At 38.5% G+C, this 22,425-nt stretch overlaps 1 protein-coding gene and 1 long non-coding RNA gene across 7 annotated transcripts in view; one reads left to right on the forward strand and one right to left on the reverse strand.

Annotated features, from left to right (window-relative positions):
• Positions 1-22,425, forward strand: part of VTI1A (vesicle transport through interaction with t-SNAREs 1A) — a 272,432-nt gene that overhangs the window by 110,353 nt on the left and 139,654 nt on the right. The gene's annotated exons all lie outside the window — the stretch shown is intronic.
• Positions 757-18,506, reverse strand: LOC113949353. 2 transcript variants are annotated; one of them, XR_003528431.1, is made up of 3 exons: positions 18,207-18,506; positions 18,015-18,106; positions 757-864 (listed from the first exon to the last, which is right to left on the reverse strand). It is a non-coding gene; the product is annotated as an uncharacterized LOC113949353 (long non-coding RNA). The 2 variants fall into 2 exon arrangements; XR_003528432.1 differs by lacking the exon at positions 757-864 and adding an exon at positions 15,924-16,166.

Below are 22,425 nucleotides of genomic sequence, written 5' to 3' on the forward strand. Positions count from 1 at the left end.
TCCTAAGTGTTTCTGTGGATTTCATTAACGTTTTTGCAACTAAACACTTTTTAGGATAAGAGCAGTTGCTTGTTGTTGATCAGTATACATTATTGGTTGAATGTAACCTTCATGAAGGTATTTCTCTGTGTCTATGTATAATGTGTAAATATTTTTATATGTGTATATATGCATGTTGATGGAAAATGTACAAAGAAAATAAAATACGGGAGATTTATGCTGCATTTAATTATGATGGGCCAAACAAAAATACACCACAGAGTTAACCTTATTACTACATATATTTCAAAAATTCTAGAGTAGACTAGTGAACTAATCACAGATATGTAGTTCCTGCTGTGAAAGCTTATTATCTAAGACACCTGCAAATATTTAGACATCTGCATAGCTTTACTACTGTGAGTAGTTCTACTGATTTTCTTTATCTGTTTTTGTCGAATTTATACCCAAATTTGTCATTACATGGCACATTTACAACATGAAAAAGGAGGAATGAAAAAAAATCAGAAGTTTGATATGGTTATTCAGAAAGCATATAGATTGATCCTTTCAAATACTTTGTCATCAAATTGCTAGAAAGCTGAAATTTTACAGAATATATGTATAATCTTGCTATTTAGCAGAATTACTGCAAAACTGTGGAGAAGAAAAAGAATATTTCCGTTAAAAGCACCAAACTGCTACTGAGCTTCAAGGCAAAGGAATTTTTTTGTTTTGTTTATTTTTGCAACTCCCCTCCTGCTTATTTTGGTCTTTTTCCAAAACTTGTCTCATCTTCCTCTGTGCTGATCTTTAAATGGACTCAATACCATCTCCAACAGTTTGATCATCTTTCTCTTCTTTATGCTTTTAATACTTTTATTGCTGAAAAAAAAAATTGATTAATTTGAAGAGTGAAAGCCTCATTCTTTGTAACCAGCATTCATGTAGCAATACTGCATTTTTCATATCCTACCCTGGGAAAACGCTTTTCTGTGCTCTAGAAGGAAAATTGGTTCAGTTCCTACAGCTTCTCTCTTCCTCAGCATTACGGTTGCTAACCAGAGGTCACAGTCAGTTGTCACTGGAACTCTGTGTTTCACCAGTAGAAACGAGATTGTGCACAAAATGGAGACCTAGCAGAGGTTGGTATTTTGTTCCATGAAATCCTTAGAGAAGGAGCTTTTTGTGTCTTAGGGCTGATGTGATGGCAGTCCTGTCACCAGCATAATACAGGTTTCTTGTTTCCATTTGCTCACAGAATTAGAGAAAGGGCTCTGAGGCATCTAACTCTCCCACAGCTCCAAGGCAGGACCCACGATGTGAGTGGTTTAGCTAGTTTTGTTTTGTTTTTAATCTGGGTCGCAACTTCATGCTCAGATTGATTTTTATCTTTGGGGAAGAAAATGTAGATTGTTTTACTAACAATGGGTAAACATTCATGCCACAAATGGTGATGTGACCTATATTTTGTTACTGTCCCCCATGCAGAGCTCTCTTTCCCTTTGGAAACCCAGATGTAGGAATGATGGTGAGAACTGGCTGCGGGCGAAACTACATATGTCTTGTAGTGGGCTGGATTAGAATTTGCAGTGGTGTCCCTTGAGCTCCCATGGTACTGTGATGCAGCAGATTTATTCAAATCACTAAATAAGGAGTTTTACTCAATTAAACATCAGAAGGTATTGATTGTATAGGACAGTTACTGGTATGTGCTGTTATGCAGAGGTTACTGCAGCTGCCCAGCTCCAGCTCCCTGTTCATTGCATAGTTTGTGTTATGGAACTTCATCAGCAAAGCTTGGTGTATTGACAGTGCCCATCAGCTGAGGTTTTGTTGCCTGAAGAGATGGGATTAAACACCCTGATGGTAATGCTAAAAATCTTGAGCACAGCAGTGGTTAATGATAGTGGTTAAACAGCCAGCAGTTCATTGTTTTGATTACAGCCATTAATTTGATGCAATCTTCTTTGACATCGCCATCATTATTTCAGGCTGTTTGCAAACTCAAGAACGTAGTCTTGTCACTACAAATTGTTTTCATTTTGTGTCTATGAAGATTTTCGTTGAGACCACAAGGGTCAGAAACACATTTCTGAAGAAAGCTTAGATATTGCAGCCAAATATTGTAGCAGAGAGTGAACACTGCAACAAATTCTGCTTCTGTGTTATCATGGAATATGCAGAACCATGTTCAAAGGTTGCACAACAACTCTAGTCTAAATGTGGGGGTTTTTCTTTTTTTTTTTTCTGTTGAGAGACATACGATAAAAGGGCTGTGAGCTACCTAGACCTCAGAGTTGCTTAATAGCTTGTGGGAGCTAGCTGCTTGCCAATTTTAGAGCATCGGTCTATCTGACTTAACCACATGTAGACTTACTGGCAGGTCTACTCAAATCAGTGGTGTAATTATTTACTTCTTAAAGAGAAAACAGGCTTACATTATAATGACCTTACAATAACTTTCAGTTTTATGTTGAGAAAAATAAACAGTTGTCATTTCCTTGTTATTTTGAGGTTTGAGCCTTTACCACAAAGGTTTTAAATATTTACTAGCTACTATGTTCTCTGAAATTTCTCTGTTTAAAAATACAATGGATTTATTCAGGGAAATCTTTCTGCTGCACCAAGTTTCACAATCTTGATTATAGGACATTATAAATGAATGTCTTTCCCCACTATTTTTCTTGTTATTACTTGAGTCTGAATTCATTCAAACTGTTTACTACTTTTAGTATTTTAGCTGCCAGCTAAAATTTCAAAATACAAAGGCTTTTTTTTTTAATTTGTGATACAGCCATGTTCCTAGAAAAAAAGTATTTTTGGCATTGGAAGAAGACATACATTTGCCATTTTTGTATCTGAAAAATAATTTCACATTAGAATGCTCCCCAAGGGTTTAGTTTTGTTGATATCAGAGATAGTGAGTAATGAAGCTTCTTTTTCGTTAATACTATCTTTTTTTTTTTAGTATGACCCCAAGTGGAGAGAGTGTTCTCATTTAACCAAATATTAATTACTCTCTGCTTTTCCTGCTTTGCCTGACATTGAAGATTAGAAAATCCATTTTTCCTTTTACACCTTCTTGCTTATTTCTAGTAGTTACTCTGAGATCTTGAGCACTCAAAGGACACTAAAAAGAGGTGAAGCAGTAGTTTGGCTACTGTGAGGGAAGACAGCAGTTCTAGGACAGTAGTAGGGCAATAATGGTCTGGTGGAGCTGGCTGTAGGAATTATTAACTTTGGAAGTATATTTGAAAAGCAAGAATTGCATCCCTTCAATTTCTAGCTTCTTCTTAATGTATGACTCCTGAAGCTTCTAAGTAGTTGTGGTTTTTCGTGGGAAATGTGATGATTTCAACCGTTTTTATTTCGAATTAGGATGGAAAGTTGAAATATCCTTTTTTTTTTTCTTCACTGAAAAGGAAGCTCTGCAGAGTTTTAGTTTGTTTGGAAATCCTGAAATTAAACTTTTCAGCGTTCCCAAACCATGTTGAACTATTTCATTCTGGTTAGACCTTAACCTTTCTTTTCTCAAATTGCAGCCTGGCTCTGTGGTAGTTGTAGGGCAAGCATGTAGTCTTGCTGCTGGTACAATGAAGGAGTTTGGCTTCCTGGAGGTGATGCATCTCCATGATCCATCATGTCAGCTGATCAGATGACAGAGTTTAAGATAAGACCTTGGATAGAGGCATTTTAGTTAGGTCTGGCAGAGAAAATGTCACTCTACACCAGCTGGAGCATAATGTCTGAAGAGTCTAGACTGTGGGAAAGAAACTGTGAGCTCTTCCAAATGTCTCTGTGCCAGGTGATACAAGTTTCGGAGAGTTTATCTGATTCCTGCCTGTGGCAGATGAGGAATGCTCATTCCTGTTTTACCATCTCTGCTGTCATGATGATGATACCTCTAACAGGAAAGCAGGAGCCTTAGCAAGATACATGGTGCTGAAAGAAGGGTGAGAGTCTGACAGTAGCATCTTAAATCACTTCAATTGTTTGCCATGTAGACCTATTGCAAGATATTGTTGGATAGAAATTCTCTTTTCTGCACTACTCCTCCCATATGAAAATGAGAGCACAGTAGCTCAAGCTGAAGTACCTGAGTACCAAAATGAACTTTTTTGTTTTGCTTCAATGTCTAGTCTATTTTAGCCAGAGATTAAATTAGGACAAAATAAATTTCTAGTTGGCTGTTAACAATGTCACAATATGTCACAGTATTTGGAGTGGAGTGCTATAGAAAAATTTAAACTTGTATTCAAAATTATAGCATTAAAAAAAACCCTTCAAACTTCAAAAGACCATATACCTTCCATTACTTCCTGACACTGCATAAGCAAAGGCTCCTCCCCAAGAGGAATGGGGTGTGGGGCAGATTGCCCTGCCCCAGCTAATGGGCTTCCTCCAGTGCTGCTTAGCCAGATTTCAGGTGGGTCTCCCAACATCCCAACACTCCTTTCAATAGGATGAGCAGCAGCATGTTTATAAGTGAGTAAATGAACGCACTGAGGATGTCAAGAGATGTTTTCGGGAGTACGTGCATAATATTTGCTTTCAGAGGATGGTTTTAGTAATGAAGAAAATGCTAAATGAGAAGGCTGGAACATTTTTCATGAATGACTTTTTTCAAGTATGTAGATGCAGACTTTTTTTCCTAGAAATTTTTAAGTTAAATCTAATATTTCTCATGTTCATAGGTAGAAAGAGCAAGCAGAACTCAGCCTGGCTTTGTGAATTTTCAAAATCTTCCCCAAAATAGTACAAAGGAGCTTGCCAAACACAGAAGAAATCATAAAGATTTATTTACACTGCTTGTTCTCCTTTTTGTCTGGCTAATCATCATATTGTTTATTCCTGAAGTGAGAGGTGGTAAGTACATAATAGTAAAAGCTGATGGGGAAAAAGATAGTAGCCCTCTTTGTGGTGATGTAGTGTATTGGCAAGATGCAGCCCTTGTTCAGCTGTGGTTTGTTGACAGGTAATGCTCTTTTGGGCTGGAGATGGAGATTGAAAAGGGAAGTGGAAACTTCATCCTTTGCTTTTATCATCATACATCCATTATCCGGGATATGTGAATTGAAAGCCATATGCTTGGAGCCCCAAATATCACTCTGTATGTTTAGGTGTCTCAGTATAGGTCAAGAAGTACATGCAGCATACTAAACTGGGAACTGTGGGATGAGTGGCTGTTTTGGTCTTGGTAATAGAAAATGCAAGTCATCTTGGGTGGAGAAAGTAGGTATATTTTTATGCAGGGCCCAATACTAACAAGTAAATATTTACCTTGGAGCGGTAACGTCATGTTACCATGCTATTTCATTGTAAGAATACGTAAGAGGTAAATGTTTGCTTTTAGTTACTGTCCCTGGAGCTTTTAATGTAATACTGTTTAAAATCGTTATTCGTGTCATAAAAAGGCAGTTTTCTCGTCTTACAGAGAAAAGACGGCAAAGATAACAGCAATTCAAGCTTCCCTTAAGGCTCCACTGTGGTGCACTAACCCATCCTGCAGAAACAGCCTCTAATAGTCCCCTTGGTAGTGTTTGTTATGTCCTCAGCCCGTCTGCCTCAGTGGCTGTCAGTGGGAAGGAATTTGGGTGGTCATTTTCCTGATAGGGACATCAATTCAATTGAAAGTGGATTTCTGCCTCAAAGGCTTACCACTCAGCAGTGACTTGTGGCCATTATTGCCTTTCTTTGTTTCTGCTATTGTCTTGTAGGGGCCTAATGCAGAATCCCTGCTTATTCTGTAGATCCCTATCTGCCTTTTTAGTTACCTGGATTATAACAAATGACTGAACCAAGTTTGTCTTCAACAAAATTGAATTTGATACCTTTTAGACTTGCTCTACATATAGAAATGAGATGCATTTGAGGGTTGCCAGTCACAATTAGAAAAGATACTCCAAGTATATTACCTTACTAGACATACTTTTTTCCTACCCACGGAAGACAGTGAATGGTCAGTCATCTTTGCAGCTATTGTGAGTGATTTGCCATGTCTTTTGACAGAAGTGGAATTTTATTTTAGGTGACTTAATCATGGAGTCTTCGTAGAAGTGGAAATAACGATAGAGTGTGGTCTGTGACCTTGTCAGTGCCGATAACCCGGGCTATACTTTCAGATTTCAAACAAATGAAAGTTTCTGTCAGTAATCCTGAGGGTGATTTCTACAACTTCCTTGACAGGAGTGTTGAGACAAGAAAGCTTCTAAGAACTTCCTTGGAACAATACTGAAAGATAAAGCTGTCTGCAGGGGAGCAGGTTATAATGAGGGCGGATCCCAGCATGGTGAGGGCAGCAGATAGTGATCTACAAAAAGACCAACAACGGTATCACCAAAAGCAATGGTAGGAGGATGTTACTGTGTTTTAGCACACGGTGTGGTAACTGGCAGCAAACCAGGAGTAGATTTTGTGTGCTGAGCTAGTCAGGAATTGTTATATTTGTGTACGATGTTTATTTACTAAGCTTTATGGTCAACTTCATTACTCTTCATTTTATTCATTATTATGTCATTGAGCAGAAACTTGTTAAAAGATTAAAAGTTCCAATTGGTTGCTCATGCCTGAGGTATGTAAATGCTTTGCAGCTTCGACAGTAATTTACTGACATTCTGGCAATTTGCACTTAAATAGTTTATGCCCACGCATATACATGCACACAAGCACAGTGTAATCGAGTAAAATTAGCTCTTAGTATAAAGGACCTGATCCTACAGAAAATCTCTTTTGTTTCTTTGGAATTGACCAGTTTAAAGTGTCTATGGGAGAGGTTCTCAGAGAGGAGCTAAAAACAAACAAAGCTCCTGTAAAATCCAAGGTGCAACAGTTAGTGCAGAGTTTCTTTTGATGCAGACATCACCAAAAATTTCACAGAACCAGCTTTTCAAATAGGTCACCTGTGTTTATACAAGTGCACAAATGCACATATGTTGTGCACACACAATTTTAAGTGTAGAATATTGTGTGTCTCCATATATATGATGTATTCAGGCATATAATTTTAAATCATGTTTTACCCTTCTCACGCTCAACATGTTCTAATTTGCATCCAGCTTTACAAATATTGCTTGTGAATAGTGATAATTCTTTTGTTACAAAATAGGGGTTTGATACCAGGCTGCCGTGTCCTCAAATCTAGTACAAATGCTCACATTTTGAATCTTTATAGGCAGAATTTTCGTGGGTACAAACATAATAAACTCTGTCTTGAAGTCTAGAATCAGGTGTCAAACACTCAGAGTAATTATTCTCTCTTTAGAGAGCAGATATTTCCTCAACCAAACCTGCAAAATCATGCAGTACCACATGAATTTGGATAGCACAAGGCTGATAGGACACTGCAGCCTTTTCCTACAAAGCTAAATTACAGATTTGACCGTAAAAACAGATTTTTCAAAATTGATGAAATGCTTTTATAAAGTTTACTGGCCTTTATTCAGGCACCAGGTGTTCCTCTCTTTTTTTTCAATTAAAAAAAAAAACAAACCACTCTGTCATTTGAAACTAGACAGAGGTCAGATCTTTTAAGAGATTTTGGAGATTACTGTAAAAATATATATCTTTTAAAAAAACCAAAAATTATTTACTTTTATTGAAAACTATGTAGTTTCATGACTTCGTGATATTGGAAGTAGAAAGTGTAGTATATATGTAACAATGATTGTATAATCATGCACAGTACTCTTTGTCTACAAATAAGGGATGAATTCATGTCATGGAAGAAGTAAGACGTGAAATTGAGTAAAGAAAAGTGAACTATACATAGTTTTTGTCAAACACTGCAGACAATAGAAAATGCTTAAAGACTTGGGAAAGAAAAAAAATTTAATAGTTAAAACCTGAATTACAGAGAAGAGTTGAAAAATAATGTAGACTCTGTATGCCACAAGTTATGGTGTTATTAGAACAGTCTGTACTGGAAGAAAGGGGTTTCAAGTCATCAAATAGACAAGACTGCTCAATTATAAAAAGCTAATAATTGAATGAAGTTTTCTTTAAGTTTTCTTTAAAGGAGGGACAGTGGGAAAATTTGAGAGAAAATTGAGAGAATTGTGGTATCCTACAAATAAGGTACATTTATCTCAAACATACAAAGGAAATATGGAGAGGGAATATATTCTTACTCGATACTTACTAATTCTTACACTGAATACCCAATTGAAAATATTTTCCACCTTTTATTAACACAAAATTTCTTACATGTAATAGGAACAATCTGTTTATAACCTAATGACCTGTGATAATTTAGCTTTAGAGGGATGAATAATACCTTTTTAATTCACCACCCATTATTTTTCCCAAAGTTATCAGCTAATCTGATAAAAAAAAGCATCCTCTCCAATACTGCTTTACACGAGGGTAACATTCTGTCTAGAGGCACTTCTGGGGAGTGAAGCTGTGGTGTTGCATCAGAGTGAGGACAAGGTGCTTCATTTTGGAACTTCTGCCATTGTTTTATGTTTCTGGAGTGTCTCTTCAATACACACATTTTCAGTGAGCAAATGACTTTGCTCTGAGAGCCAAAGCTGTAATAAGCCTCTTGCATAGGTTTCTCGGAGTGTGTTACCTCTTTATGATCTGTTGTATTTGCCCAGGTTAGGTTAACTTTTTCTTAGATTAACTGATAAACCTAAAACATTAGCAGTTTTTATTTATCAAGTAAATGCAGCAGTTTGTGGTTTTCAAATGAGGAATTTGAATTTTGAATGAGGAAGTTTTTTGCTGCTTTTTTTCCTTTTTTTTCTCCTCTTAAGTTTAGTATTTCAGATGGTGGTTTTTTCCCTTCACTCTGCATAGTAATAGTTTGGAGAAGAAGGTATAAGTTGTAAGACTTAAAGCAGTATCAAGGAGTAACAACATTATAGCATCTTTTTTTTTTTCAGTTTTCAGAGTCATTCTTTTTGGTGTACAGAAGCAGAAGAGATGGTCAGTTTGCCCAGGACATAAATCCTTTCTGTCTGATAAACTCAGAGACCATCCCACATAGGCTAATAGTGACTGGCAGGGGATAAGCCGTTCCAGGATAGATGAGAACCAAGCACTTTCTCTTTACTGACATGTAAAATAACTATTGAAATCCTGAAGTCAGTTGTGAAAATGCCAGGGATTTTTTGGAACCAGGATAAAACCCTGAGGGATTTGTGGCAAGAAACGATTCTGCACTGGTCAGTGAAATACCCTGAAAAGTCTCCTGGAGTCTTCTACATGTGGATTTTCCATTTGTCTATAACCAGAATATTTCAGAAAAAGCTAAACCAGAAGTATCTCTGCCATTTATTACCATGCGAAATAAGAGAAAGGAATGTGAAACCACCAGAGAATTCTGAAAACTGAGCGTCCAACCAAACTGTTACTTGTGATTTCAAGTTTATAATCAGGTAGATTTCTCACATGGTCTTTTTTAACCTAATTCTGTTTTCCTACATTTAATTCTTTATGCCTAAGAACTGGAGGGCAGAATTTCTCTCATTTTTGGATAGTGATATAATTATTCATCTGCAAAAGCAGTGGGCTAGATTCAGGACAAGAGAAAGCCTTTATTGTTTATAGGGAATAACTTATTTTTAGTAAACCTTTTAAAAATGCACAATTTTTTGTTTTAAAAAGAGCTATAGAAGGCCATTGAAATGCAGTCAGATAAATTGGTGGTACTCCCATGTCACCACTTTCTGTTGTTAGTAGCTACAAAAATGCCTGTATTTCTGTTCTCTCGATCTCTTCTTCTTTGCTGTGTCTTTCCATCTTACACACACTTGTATCCGCACTTTTTCTTTCTCGCACACAAATGTACTGGCTTTTAGTTTTCCAACTTTAAATTGATTAGAGCACATTAATTTTTAAATAAGTGTCACATATCCTTAACCAAGCACTAAAAGGTTGAGAAGGCTTCATGGTGTAAAGTCTGATCCAAAACTCAGTGAGAAGAATTTTAAAAATGCGGGCTGCCCTTCATTAGCCCTCATGATATCCCTTGACAGGCAGTGTGTGCTAACTCTGCCATGCCAGGCCAGGGCAGGACCAGCTGCCATGCACCATTTACCCTCTGTCAGCAGCTTCACTCAGAGCCCGGGCAATACTGTACACACGAGTCTGTCATGCGTCAGCATCAATTAGGCTCAGTTTGCTGCGCTTGGGAAAAGCAACAGCCCTACTATTAACCATTTGATTTCTTTCCTCCCCCCCCCCCCCCCATCATCATTTGACTCTCCAAGAAAACTGTTGGATTTGGCAGAAGTGTTTTTGTAGCCATTCTTGCAAACAGCAAGTTTGTTTTGAAAGAGCTCACTGATTCAGATGAGTTGGTTTCACTGCAAGGAATTTGCTTTATTGGTACTATTATTTAAGTGGGGAAGTTATATACAGCCTGTGCACTTACAACCCAGTCTGATTTTCCCTTACATTTCCTATGAAGAATTGTTGATGTCTGTCTGCTTGTACATATATATATATAGACTTATATATACACCCATGCACATGCAGTCACAGATTGTAATAGTAAGCTTTAAATCTTTCATAAGGCTAGGGTGATAAAATATTTCATTAAAATTGTATCTTCTGACCTTCTTGTATTATATACTCCACGAGTTTTCAGTTTTCCAGTTGTAGATATGCCCTTGCATTGTCTTTTTCCTGGGTATTGTTGTTTGAATTGATTGTTGCTAAAATTTCCCCAACTTTGTGAGAAACCCACATGTGTGGTCATGCCTAAATTTGACTCACTATTTTGTGGCTTTTCACCGCTATTATGAAGGGGGTGGGGAGCAAGACGACCACCCATGGTGTGTTCTTGTCAAGCAGTGCGGTGAGCAAATGGGTTCGCTGATGTGCAATGAGTGTTAAGAGAACAAGCTCTTCTGGCAGAGTTTTCAAGCACTTTCCTCCTTCCCCCCCTCCCCAAATTACAGCTTCTTCCTCCGTGTAAGTATAGAACACCCATGACTATTTATATAATAAAAGAGCTACTGTGTACTTTAATGGATAGTTAAAGACATTTTCACAGGTCTGTATCCACATGGGATTTATGGAGACTTATAGGCCTGGTCAGTTTGTAAAATTGTGATAGCCCAAGAGACTGTTGTCAGATGTAACAAGACAGTGTTTGAAAGGAATCAAAACAATATAAATCCTGTGAGATCTGTGGCAGCAGGATGGGTTCTAATGGAGAGGAAGACAGGGTCGACCACCACACAAGAGAACTAGGAGAAGAAAGTGTTTTTTCTCTTTCAAGCTTGCAGCACCAGCAGGGCTAAGCAGATTTCTGAAAAGAATCTCATCAGTGGATCAATCCAGTGTAACAGATGGAGTGCACAGATATTGTCTATCAGATTTCCATCGCATGTGGCAAACAAATACATTGTTGCAACTGTTAGCAGCAAAACTTTCCCTTTTTTTAACTTCATAATTACCAAGAGTTGAAAAGAGCTGTGGGTTAATGATTTCCTAACAATAACTATGGGGGACTTGGAGGATAGTAACTTCCCCAAGGAATACATTAGTAGGAGATATAAAGTCTCTGAGCATCTTGAATGGAAGGGTTTGGATCTGCAGAAATAACTGCCTATAGCGTTGCATTTTAAAAAGTGGAAATTTTCCTAGGAAAGGGAGACTGGGCTGGATCTTCATCTCCTGTAACTGGCAGGTTTACACTGCTGACAGCTGAGACAAAGCAGTCCTTACCAGTATGAAGTTTTGGGCTTTGTTGCCATTGTAAAACCATTAGCAAGAGCAAGATTTGGGATGTCTGAGAACAGTTCACTGTGAGTGCACAGTTACAGCAGTCAGAGACAAGGTGTGAGGCTATGAATTAATTTCCCAGTGTTATTAATAATGCTGTTATTATTTAGAGGTTAAGTTTATTAAGTGTTGACATGGATATCAAAGTCTGGATGCAAATGTTATGGAATCATAGAATAGTTTAAGTTGAAGGGACCTTTAAAGATTATGTAGTCCAACCCCCAAATATATAATGGTCTCTTGGCATCTTCTTCAAGGATAGCCCTGAAGATGGACTAATGTCTGTATGGCACTCGTGGTGATGGTGTGGATGCAATAGATTTAGAAGTGATGGTTATCAGAGATTAAATGGTAAAGCTTGTAATAAGAGCATGTCAGAGTTAATTTTTGTAAATAACAGTTGTTGGGCCTAGTAAATATGTAGTTAGGAACTAAGAGACCGTGGTTTAGTTACCAATTAGTTACAGAAAGTGTGGACAGATAATTTGAAAAGTTTCTCTAGGCTCAAATGAACCAAATGGGTAATAGGGTGAGTTAGTTCTGTGAACTAAGTGGAAAAGGATTTTCCGGGGTTGAAGGCACAACTCAGATACCCAGAGATACAGAACTGCGGCCATTTGAGATGACACAGGGCATCTCCCATCCTTTTACCGATTCCAGGGAATGCAGGTCTCCCATAGATCCTTTATTCATAAAGCTGAACCCATTGAGAGTGTCTTGAGTAATATTCTCCCTCACATGACTGTAGGAATCAGGGAAAAAGAATCAAGCCCTGGATCTTGACAAAACAGATGTATCTGACTAACCAGAGACACTAACCATGTGTTTCCATCTATGGAGATATTCAGACTCCTGGGAAACCTGCTCTAGGTGACCATGCTTGAGCAGAGAGGTTGGACCAGATGTTTTCAAGACATTCTTTCCAACCAGTTCCAAGAAGTCTGTGATTCTGGGAAGAAAGATGAGTATAATGCAAAATCTAGGTTCACCTCTTTCTTTATCAGGTGTGTGGAAGCGGGAATTCCCAGATTCTCAGAACTTTAACACGCAGCAAAATGGGTTATAGTCTTGGGAGCTGTGACAATAGGGATGTTGGGGTTTTTGCTACAGCAATTCTTAGAATATGTTCACCAGTTCTCTTAGTTTTGTTTTTTAAAACCTTTTGCAACATAGCATATAGAAAATGAAAAAATATTTACTCCATGCTTAAGGCACATGGCTTGGATGGTGGTGAAGTGTTTTCAGTTCTAGATCTACCATGAAGCTTCTCATTATTGTGTGTAAAGCTTCTCAGTCTTTCTGAACCTGTGTTTCCCAACTTGTCAAGGAAACTGTTTAAGGCAGGGGCTAAATTTTTATCCATTGTATAAAGTGTAGTTAACTTAGTGAGACTGAATGACTACCATTACACATCATAAATGAGGTTTGAGAGTGATTCTGGTCCAAAGAAACCAAATGTCCAAGCCAAGAAATAGCAGATATGCCTTGACGTTGAATATTATTGAGTTTCTGGCTAATATTGTAATTCACAATGTTTCTGATCTTAAAGGTTTAGCCTCAAGAAAGAAGAATTTTGCAGAAGTAAAGTGTAAAGTGAAAATGTTTACATAGCATCTAAAACAACAGAATAGTACCATTAATTTTTCTTTACCCTTTTTCAACATATATGACATCATTCAGTATTTTTTAACTCATGCTCTAAACTTGCTGTATTTCATCAGTACTTGAGCCACCTCAAATAAAAGTTCCGTTTGGAATTGGCTCCTTTGCATAACCCCCACTCTGATGCTTTTTTTTTTTCATTTCAGTCTCCTCTTTGGTTACAAGAATTCTAAAACAAAAGCCAAAATAGCATTTACACCCTTGCTTCCTCCAAAATACCTCTCCTCCTTCTGGGCCTACTTTCTTTGCACACTAACCCTGTAATTCTAGCTCTGCAGGGGCCCTGGTGCCTTTATAGTATCATAACCAGCTTTACATGTCTGTCTAGATACTGAATAACCTTGCTTCTGGGAAGAAATAACTACACACCTAGCCATGCCACTCTTTATTTGCCTGTTAATTGAACCCTGCCTTCCTTTTGTCTCTCAAAAGAATGGAAATTATCAGTTGCTCTCTGAACACCTCTTGCCCCATGAAAAAAAATTTATGATTTGCTCTATTTCCTCACAAGATCCAAAGACCCTTTACCATAGGTCTTTAAAATAGGAGAGGGATGTGGAGACAGGTAGATATTCACCTAGTACTCAACAGTTCTTACTGTATCATACCACAGCCCTCAAAATAGAAATATTCGGTGTACAAAATGCATCTTGCACATGAAAGTGTAGTTCTCTAGTCACAAAGATACATAAAAATCACTCCTTTGGGTTGCATTATGGGGTGTTTGTCTTGCCTGTGAGTTCTGTGGATTCAGGCCCTGACATGCCCACTAACCTGTTAGGTGTGATGATGTCAGGACACCTGTGGTTTAGGTAAATACTAACAAAGAACTGTATTGAAGGCACAGGCAAACTTGCAACACGTGTAAAGGAGGGCTGAGAAGGTCCTTCTTGAATTAACCATTCTTGTGCATTACCGACAGGTTTCGAGAGAGTTGTGCTTTTTCAGAAACTACCTTTATGGAAACACGAGAATTAGTGATGAGTGACTTCGGTGAGGATTCTTGTCCATCCACCTGACAGAGAAAAATTCCTTGCTAGAGGCAGCATGTTTGGAGGGCTTAGATAAAGCTTGATAAATTGGGCAACTAGATGACAACGTCATTAGGGACATAAATAAAAGAGTTCAAGAAAAACCAAGGTAATGATAACAAGAGTCATAAATTACTCAGTCAGGTGTTGGCTGAAATTCACTAAAGGAAGTAAGTGAACTGTGTGTGGTATTTTATGGATTACATGTATATATGTAAATATGCATTATGTCGTGAATAAAAGGAGAGCAAGCAGGCTTAGCATGAATGGGTTGTTTTTACCACTTTAAGTTGATTTTGGACATACTAATGTAAATATTTATTCTCAGATGACATTGAAAAAATGGTGATACAAACTTAGCAAATAGTCTTCTTTCTAGAGAAGCTGATGTGGTTATGGAATTGACTTTGACTGAAGTTAACAGAAACAGCTCTGGCACTTTCAGATAGACTATGCTGTTTCTGAAGTAAATTTTGGTATATCATAACCAGACATCTACCTCCTACACCTGCTTACCTCAAATCAGATATTTAGTTACCTAGTAATAGTGCATCTGATTATTCTCAAGGAAAAAAAAAATATTTATGAAACAAAGGGGTATATTGAGACTTAGTAAAGGTTTCACTTAATTAATAACTAAGGTACCATTATTTATGTACTTTACTCTGAAATATCATTGAAATAGTAATATTAGGCTTCCTTTGTTCTCATAATCTTTGGTTTAAAGTACAAATGGAATTTAAGATCAATGGGTTTATTCAAGAAAATAAACCTTAAAGGAAGTTGTTCAGCACTGCTGTAGTAGTACATTACTGTTGTAGATAAAGAGTATGTGAATTTTCCAAAGCCGTTTTGGGTCTGAAGCAAAGCGTGGCTCAGCTGGAATTTAAGAATGAGACTATATTAGGAAGCGTATGCCCCCAGTGGAATAGCTTTTTAACAATTTCCATCTTTACCACCCTTAACCGGTTTACTTTCAGTTCAGTTGTATAAAGTAGGAAGCTCATAGTTTTGCAAACAGTCAGAGTGAGATTTAGAAAGCCTAGAAAAGCATTTAAGATTTGAGAAAAGCAAGAGTCAGCCTTCGAGTTCTGTAGCTTCTGATCTAGAGTACAGGAACTTCATGTTTATAGCCTCCAAGTTCTAAAGTTGAAAGTGAAAAATATACAGTAGTAAGGCCAGGTCTGTATGAGCATCTTTACTTGTGTAGTAACTGTAAACAGCAGGTTGTATTTGTGTAATGGGAATAGAAATCCCATGATAAATGAAGCTGCAAATAGCCTGAAATCTCACTGGAAGTAGTTAGTGGAAAATTAATAACAATTAAAATTTGACAAAGTACAAGTGGCAAATGAGTTACATTCCTTCTTCCCTAAGGAAGTTGAAGAGGAAATATGAACACCTGATGTAGAAAAGTTTGCTAGGTCATTGAGTTCAAGAGAAGGATCAGGAGAACAGACCACTGAAAAATTAGTCTTGAATGCTTCATTGTGTATATTTTAATGACCTCCAAGTAGCTTAAACCTATATTCAGAAGTGAAACAACCATATAAACAAAATGAGGGGGGCTTACTGTGAGACAAGAAGACAAGAGGGAAAAGTGGACACAATTTATCTCTAGTGTAGAAGAACTTGTAAAAGGGAGCACGGTCCAGTGCAGGGTATGGAGACAGGAGGGCTCCAATCTGTTCCAAGCCACCGGCGCTGTCTGACCCGGGCAGGTCACTTGACTTCTTTGTGCCTCTGTCAATCCAGCTGGAAAATTGGGTAACAAAAGCAAGACCTTGCTGAAAAACAGATGCTCCATCAGAGTTGAGCTGTCCTGGATAAACAAATTACAAAGCATTGATAGATACCATAGTAAAACTTAGATGGGTCTGTGGTTCCGGTAAGGAAAAATGAGCAATGTGGGAAAGATCCAGCTGACAGTGCTGGGGGCTCACAGAAAGCGATTTGTCTCCGAGTTCACAGGTGAAATGAGGAGCTCACAGGATGGCCGCAAAACTGGTTTGTGTTGGAAATCAGAAAATCAGAAAGACAATGGTGTTTGGAGTCCCTCCTGTGTAAGATCTGGTTTCAAATCGCTCAAGGTGGGAAAACAATAGCAGTAATTTCTTGTGGTGAAAATTTAAATGCTAAAAGGCTGCCTGGGAGATGAGCATCCTGTAGTTCATGACCAGATATGTAGATGCAAACATCAGAGACTGCACATAACTCACTGGTCTTGCTTTAGAGTTATATTTTAGACCTTTAAGGGGACCTCATTTGAAATCATATAACCTTTAATTTATTTTCTTAATTTTTTAATTTACATCTCAGTCTTGGGTCCCAAGTCCTTCAGAAATATAGAAGGCCTTATAGAAGCCAGCTGCTTAGGCTTTGAAATTAAACTAAATCCACAGGCTCAAATTTGGTTGAAGATAGAGCACTGTGTTAGGAAAAAAGATAATAGAGCATAAATTCCAGATCCCTGGATTGCAAGAATGTGCCTTAGGGTGGTGTTTTGAAAATGTTTGGCAGACTACTATACAGAGGAATGTATTCATTTTACTATTTAAAATTACTTTTTCAGTATGTATAAAAATCCATAGTGTGTAAATTTTATATAAAAAATAATGTTGATATTTTTAAGGAAAAAAATCTCTAGGTGTAGTGCAACAAACAGACCTCTGAAAATAGGATTCAGAAAATTAAAGTTAATTTCTTGGCTCTGCTAATAGTAGTTGAGTGCTTTGGCATGCCATTTTGTGTCTTTTTACCTCCATTTCCCTATCTGAAAATTGGAGATAAAGATTCTTACCTCTTTGTACAGAGCTAATGATGAAGAACATCAGGTAAGAATTAGGGTGAAAGTAAAACATGCATTCATATTTCATTGCAATGAACTAAGAAGCAGCCTTGTGTTGTTATTTGATTGTGTTATTTGTATTTTTGTCCCACTGGTTGATGTGGATGTGACAGAAAGAAAAATGCTGCATGTGTGTTCCATAACTGGAAAAGGGAAGACATTGACTACCACACCAGCACACTTTTTCTGGCAAAGCTACACATTAAGTGCAGTTCTGACAGTCTTGAGACACTAGTTCAGCATGTATTTTACCACATTTTAAGACTTACATAAACATGGAAAACCTGCTGTTCCATATTAACTTGGGATGTATTGAAAATAGTTGTTCTTTGGCCTTTCTGATACTCTGGATGAGGCAAGGTTAGCTTGAAGACTCCAAGATGTTTAGAAGGGTCTTGAGCAGTATGAAGTACTGAGTTCACCCTAATCCCTGAGCCTTAGGGTGGCAGATCATTTGGCAGAAATATTGAAAAGTCACACTAATATTTAAGAGAAAAAATATTTCCAATAACCTGAAGTGTGGTTTTCTGAGATATATGTGCCAGAACCAAATCTCCATCAAGTCGTTAGTTTCCTGTCCTCATACTTAGTCTTGGCAAGGAAACCTTTCGTTGGAAGATGTGTTATTATGGCAGCAATGGAATTGCTTTGAGACGCATCCAAAAACAATCTCAAAAGCTGTACAGAAAAATGCTAACTTCTCTGGGCACAGTGAGACTGGTGATTTCTAATTCTGCAACCATGTTAAGACTTACCTGTCTTTTAGGCTGCTGTGTCGTGGTGCTGGGTGGACCCCTTTGTTCTGGTCACCTGAGGAAGTGTGCGTGTTTCCTGAGGATGCACTGCACTGTCACACAGGCCACAGGAGCAGAAAAGGACTGAAAAGTCAGAGGCAATAACTGTACTGAGTTCTTAGATTTTAATATGTTTATATGATTTTTTCCTACCTTCAGTATTAAGTCTGTTCTTATTTCCTATCCTGTGAATACACCAAGTTGTTAACTCTTTGTACACATGGGTGCAGCAGTTTTGGCTGGGATAAATTTAATTTTCTTTAGGCTGGTATGGGGCTGTATTTTGGATTTGTGCTGAAAATAGTCTTGGTAATATGGAGGTGTTTTAGTTATTACTCAGCTTATGCAGTGCTTATGCTCAGTGCTTATACAGTGTCAAGACCTTTTCTGCTCCTCACCCCACTCCACCAGTGAGCAGGCTGGGGGTGCACAAAAACTTGGGGACATAACCAGGAGAGCTGACCCCAACTGACCACAAGAATATTCCATGTCATATGGCATCATGCTCTGCATGTAATAATGGGGGAAGGAGAAGGAGAGGGAGACACGTAGAGTGATGGCATTTGTCTTCCCAAGTGGCCATTGCACGTGACAGAGCCCTGCTCTCCTGGAGATGGCTGAACACCTGTCTGCCCATAGGAAGAAGTGAATTAATTCCTTGTTTTGCTTTGTTTATGTGTGTGGCTTTTGCTTTCTCTATTAAACTGTCTTTATTACAACCCATGAGTTTTCTCTCTTTTCGGATTCTCTCCTCCATTCCATCAGGAGGGAAGCAAGTGAGTGGCTGCATGAGCCTGAGTTGGAGTTGTCTGTGGTTAAACCATGACAGTCCTTTTTGGCACCCAGTGTGGGGCTCAAAGGGTTTGGAATAATAACAGATTGACCAGAGGATATTAGAAGGGATTTATATCTGTTAGTAGCTGTGGGTCATGATATTGATTCATCTGTTCTCAATATTAGTTTATCTGATCTGCACCATGTGCTTTTTTTTTGCTGTACATGTTAAGGATTGGTGTTGGCTTTTGCAGTTTCCTGTGCTCTGTAGTGATTAGTGATGTTTTACCTGGGAGATTTGTTGTTAAAACACTGACCTCAGCTTCATCTGGTATTTGGGCTCTGTACTGAAGCCACTGTACTTTAGGTACCATCTCATCCAGACAACTAAGGATTATAATTCTTCCTCTGAGAAGGTTGGGGTTTTTTTGTGGAGGAATTACGGAATGGCACCTTTGCTACCTTCCTCTGTGATGTTTTCTCCCTCCTTACAAGACCTTCTCAGTATCTTGAACATCCTTGAATAGTTAAAATACTTTTATTGGTATTTCCTAGGAATATAGCTGTGATTTTGTCCAAGGTTCACAACCCATTTAGGAATATGATCTATGCTTTGTGAGGGTATGGCAATGGATGGCACAGCATGTGGGAGAATATCTAGGAAAATTCTTACATCCACTGGTCTGAAACTTCACTCCTGAACAATTACAGGATCCTGATGAAGTGATAGAAAGCTTGGGAGAAAAAAATGCTGTGGCTATTCCAAAGAGGCAAAACTTAGAATCATAGAATTGTTAACATTGGAAAAGACCTCTAAAATCATAGAGTCCAACCATTAACCTAGCACTGCCCACATGTTCACTGCTAACCCATGTCCCCAAGTGTCATGTCCACACGTTTTCTGAGCATTCCCAGGGATGGCAGAACTTCCTGCACTCTGCTGGACCCTGGCCAGCATCTACCAAACACTGCTCCATATTATGCAGTCCCTCCAAGGGTCTGCAATAACAAAAACATCTGTATTATCAGCACTGTTTCCAGAACAAATCCAAAACACAGCCCCATATAGCTATATGAAGAAAATTAACCCTATCACAACCAAAACCAGCACAACACGATTAAGGGACTAAATATAGGCAGGCAGAGGGAGAAAGTGTTTTTGTAGTTACAAAGTAGAGAGCTGAATTCAGTCACAAAGAGCTATGTTCAGTTAGCATCTCTGCCACAGGCATCACAAGTGATCCTGGTCAAATCACTCTGTCTCTGAATCTTCTTGCTTTTTCTTTGTAAGGAATAGGATATCAGACAGTTTCTTGAAGAGATACTTGCAATCTCTCCATTGGTTTTCAGCTATCGAGGTCTGGAGTGGACTTTATTCAAGTATATCTTGTGATACCTAGTATTGCTCCTATTTTATTTAATGCTACCTTCTAAATCTTGTGGTAGTGTCATTAGAGGAAAATGTCCTCTACTGGGAGAAACGCTGCCTAAAGCAAGAGGCAAATACTGCCTTTACCAGTGCACCTGGCAGTAACAATAGGCTGTGAACTACAAAGGATGACATACTGCAATTAATTTTTGAATGAGCTATTCAAGATACTCTCTCTCTAAGTGATTGGGGATGGTCTTGATATCTTTGTATCTTTTAGTGTCGAATGGGATTGGTTTAGGATCGGACTTAGAACAGTTAAAGAAGCAATGACAGGGCTATGCTCCTGTTGGCAAAACTTACTCTTATTTGCAGTCATCTGTGTCCTGTCCTCCTCAAACCATCCACAGGGACTCCTGTGCAGAGTACACTGGGTTTATTAGTATGTCACATGTTACCATGCTCTGAGTGACTGTCCATAAGCAGTCACAGCAGAAATGGGCGGTGTGCCACACACACATTGCAGCACAGTCACAGACAAGGGGTCTGTCTGTGCTGAGGAATCAAATAAATTACAATAACTAGAATTTTCGGCTTCATTCCTAAAAATCAGTTCTTGCATAACTAATTCTGTGCAGTAAGGAGCTGGCCCTTCTCCTTATTTCAGTCTGATAAATTGCCACAAGGTAAAATAAAATAGATTACTAACCAGGCATTGCTCTTCTAGGATGTCATGGGGATGTAATGCAGTTGCAAATGGAGAGGGCAGGTGGTCCAGACAACTGCAAATGGAAAGGTGCCAGCAAGGCAGTCTTCTATTAAGAAGTGATGCAATTATGAAATGGTTTGAGGACCTCTATATTAACCCATAAAACAACAGACACTCTCAGAGGGAATTGCCTTCTCCCTGACTTTTGCCTGCTGAGCTGCATTTTCTACCCTCAATTGAAGCATCTCTCTTGTAATACATTTCTGTACGTTTCTGTCTGTGACAGTGAACCTTATCTGCTATCAGAAAAAATAGTAGAAAGTCTGAAATGGGGTGAGGTTAAAAAAAAAGAAAAGGCCTGCTGTAATTTCAAGGCACAATATTGACAGGTAGAGACTGGGACTGGCAGTAGTTAAACAAATCAGAGATGAGGACTTCTAGGCGAGTCTGGAAATATCAACTTGTGCTGAAATGTTTTCTCTCAGGTGTGGGCTTAGGGAGAGAAAGCTGGGTAAGTCCATTAGCATTGCCTTGCTTGGTCCAGCTGCTGAGCTACTGTGTGGCTCTTTCACAAGGACTTTGTTTTCCAGGATAGCATTTGTGGCTGCTGTAAGCATCCTGTGCTTGCGAGTGCAGAGCAGACAAAGCAAATACAGCAGAGCTTGAATCCTGATCGAGGCAGCAGTGGTCTCATGGATGGGGAACCGTTTGGGGTTGATAAAGTTTCATCAGAAAAGATTTAATTCCTGGCTCTGGCACAGTGCTGGGGAGAGGATCTAAGCTGGCCAAACCCTGTGTCTCTGTTTCTCATCCAGCTGAACAAGACAGTGACACTTGTCTTCCCACGGGAAGGATATCGAGGCCTTTGGCTGGAAATCATCCTGCAAAGCATGGGTGTGAAATTGCTCATGTGCTGATATGTGAAGTTGGCTGTTTGGCCCTTAGCCAGCTGTGCACATGAAGTCCCTTTGGAGGCAGCAGGACTTAAACATGTGCTGCAGTGCTTAAGCATGTGCTGAAATGCTTTGTAAATGCAGGTCTTTGTGACTAATGATACTTATGTGCTAGGATGATTACGATCATGATCTTGGATATTTCCGAGAATGCTTTGTCTTTCCCAATTGAAAAAAAAAGGATTTCTGTGGCTCTACACTTATTACAATGCTGTTTTAATGAGGGGTTTTTTGTGTTTATAGTAAAGGCATGGCTTGCACGAGCTTAGGTTTTTATAGTTCTTTTTGAAGGGAGAATGGTAAAGCAGAAGAAGAAATCTAATTCAAACACTATCTCTTTGGGGGCTGAAAAGGAACTGTTGCATTGCGTAATAAGGAAAACTCAAAAAAAAAAAGAAGTTAATGATATTACTAGAAGCAGGTTAAAAAGTTGATTATGGAAGCTGAGCTTTGTAAATAACTGTGAATTCTAAGCCGAGGTCTCTGAAATGCCAATTACAGTCACTTGAGTACATGGGGGCATGCTGGGCTTTTGCCAGGAGAGTTAATGAGCAATTTCATAACGTG

The sequence above is a fragment of the Corapipo altera genome, unplaced genomic scaffold (genome assembly GCF_003945725.1).
Source record: "Corapipo altera isolate COAL_440 unplaced genomic scaffold, ASM394572v1 56, whole genome shotgun sequence".
In the NCBI taxonomy this organism is placed as follows: domain Eukaryota; kingdom Metazoa; phylum Chordata; class Aves; order Passeriformes; family Pipridae; genus Corapipo; species Corapipo altera.